We start from the raw sequence: 2,500 nt of genomic DNA on the forward strand, positions 1-2,500 counted from the left end.
CCGCGGCGGTCCTCTCGGGCGCAGCGCCGGGCTACTGAGGGAAACCCCGGGCCCCGAGAAGGACGCGGCGGTGGTGGCGGCAGACGGCGGGCGCGCCCCCGCCGGTGGACGCTCCCCCGAGGGCGGCAGCGGGGGAGGCACCCCGGCGGGGCCATGCAGGTCGTTTCCCTCGCCCCAGGGCCAGGTACCTAGCGCTCCGCGCCTCGGCGGTTCCCCCCCAGGTTTCCCCCCTCGGCGTCGCCAAACGCCGCTGCGGGGGTGCCGAAAGGGGGCCGGCGAGCCGGGCGGCGGTTTAAAGACTCGGGCGGCTCGGCGCGGCCCGCCGTGGCGGCGGCGGTGCCGGCGGCGGCGGCGGCGGCGGCGGCGGTTGTCGCCGGGCGGCGGTGCGGCGCCACTGAGGGGTGGGGAGCAGCTACTCCCGCCGAGCCCCTGCGGTGGTGTCCGCGGCCGCCGGCCGCGCTCCCTCCGTCGTGGTCGTCGTCGTCGTCGTCCCTGCCGCACGCGCGCGCGGGGGTAACCGCGCCGCGCCGGGGAGGGGCGCCCTGCCCCCCCCTCTCCGCGGCCCGGCCTCGGCGGAGAGGCCGCGGCGCGCGGTCGGCCGCGGGGGCCGACCCGCTCGCCTCGTCGTAACGGGCGACGCCGGCAGAGAGCGCCCGCTCTCTGCCTTTCCTCGGCCGCGGGGTTGCGGCCGCCGGGGCCCGCCGCGCTCTCTCCTCGGCCCGCTTGCCGCGGTGTCTCGCGCGCGCGGCGCCGCGTCCCGCGCGTCCGGCCCCTCTCCCCTCGGCGGCCTTTCCTCCTCGAACGCACCGGCGGCGCCGGCCGCCGGCCGTCCCCCGCCCGGCTCGATCGCCCGCCCGCCCGGGGGGCGAGCGTCCGGCGGGCCCTCCGTCGGCGGAGGCCCGCGAGCGTGGGCGACCCCGTGCCGAGCGGCGGCGGCGCCGCTCGACGGGTGTCCCCCCCAGCGGGGACGGTCGGCCGGAGGGCGCCCGCCGTCGCCGGCGGCGGTCCCGTCCCGGGCCCTGCACGTCGCGTCCTCCGTCGCCCTTCCCGGCCGCGTGTGGGCCGTAGGAAGGCGTGCGGGCGGCCGCGGGGGCGCTTCCCCCGCCCGGTCTCCGCGTGAAAACGAGGAGAGCGGGCGTTGCCCCCCGGCTCAGCGCCGTACGCCTTCCGCCGGGCGCGTGCCGAGGCAAGGGGCCCCGGCGGTGCGACGCGGCGGCGGGGGCCCCGGGAGTGCGGCCCCGGCGACGGCGGGGCCTGCCGTCCGGCAGGCCTCGGGCGCTGGCGACGCCGGCTCGGGTCTCGGTGGCGTCCGCCTCCGGGGCCGGCGGCGGAGCGCGTCCGCCCGGACGCTGGCCCGCCCGGCGGGAGCGGTCCCGCCGGGCGGGAAGGCGCGCCGGCGGCACGGCCGTCGTCGCGTGCCGTCTCGAGCGGGGTGAGGCCGCCGTGGAAGAGAGAGAGCCGGCCGCGCGGCGGCGCGGCGGCGCGCCGCGAGCCCCGCGGTGAAGGGGGCCGAAGGGGAGCCGGCGTGTGCGGGGGCCGACGGCCGCGCCCCCGGCCGCGTGTGGCCCGAGCCGTGTGTGTGTGTGTGCGCGTCGTCCCGTGAAAGCGAGAGCGGGCGGGCCGCCGTGCCCCCCGCGTGCCCGGCGCGCGCCGCGTGGCCCTCCGCGCGGAGGCCGGGCCGAGCCCGGGCGCCTGGGCCGCCTCCGAAGGACGGCATGTGAGGTCGGCGTCTCCCCTCGCGGGGGGAGGCGGTCGGGGGCGCGGGCTCCCCCGCCTCTTGGCGGTCCTTCGGAGCGTGGGCTTCTCCGATCTCTTTTTTTCCCCTTCCGTTTCTCTGTGTGCTCGTACGGTCGAAGCCAGGCGCGCGCCCGCGCGTCCTCGGCGCGAGAGACAAAGGGGCCGCTCGGCCTGAGCGGCGCCCGAAAGCCAGACAACTCTTAGCGGTGGATCACTCGGCTCGTGCGTCGATGAAGAACGCAGCTAGCTGCGAGAATTAATGTGAATTGCAGGACACATTGATCATCGACACTTCGAACGCACTTGCGGCCCCGGGTTCCTCCCGGGGCTACGCCTGTCTGAGCGTCGCTTGACGATCAATCGCCGTCCGGGGGCCACCCCGGCGGCGCGGCTGGGGTCGCCTCGCAGGCCCGTTGCCCGCGGCGGGCGGCGGCGGCGGCGGCGGCGGCGGCGGCGGCGTCCCGCCGGTGCCCGGAGGGAAGGCGGTCAGGCGGTTCGGCGAGGGAAGCGTTTCCCTCGGCGGCCCCGATCCCCTTGCCTGCGGCCCGGCGGGCGTCGTCGTCGCGGTCGTCGTCGTCGTCGTCGCGGTCGCCGCGCAGGGCCTTCGTCCCCCTAAATGCAGACTCGGGGAGCGCTCCGTAGCTCCCCGCTCCCGGAGCGAGCCGCTGGGGCGGAGCTCGTCCTCGCCGGGGCCGCGCCGCGGATGCGGTGGCGGCGGCCGGGGGGAGAGCGAGAGACGGCGTCGAAAGCGCCGCCGAGGGCC

General features: G+C 79.5%; 1 non-coding gene across 1 annotated transcript; it reads left to right on the forward strand.

Moving 5' to 3' along the window:
- Positions 1-1,932: 1,932 nt before the first annotated feature.
- On the forward strand, positions 1,933-2,085 carry LOC134426161 (5.8S ribosomal RNA). Its single transcript, XR_010029916.1, has one exon. It is a non-coding gene; the product is annotated as a 5.8S ribosomal RNA (ribosomal RNA).
- Positions 2,086-2,500: the final 415 nt, after the last annotated feature.

The sequence above is a fragment of the Melospiza melodia genome, chromosome 17 (genome assembly GCF_035770615.1).
Source record: "Melospiza melodia melodia isolate bMelMel2 chromosome 17, bMelMel2.pri, whole genome shotgun sequence".
Lineage (NCBI taxonomy): Eukaryota > Metazoa > Chordata > Aves > Passeriformes > Passerellidae > Melospiza > Melospiza melodia.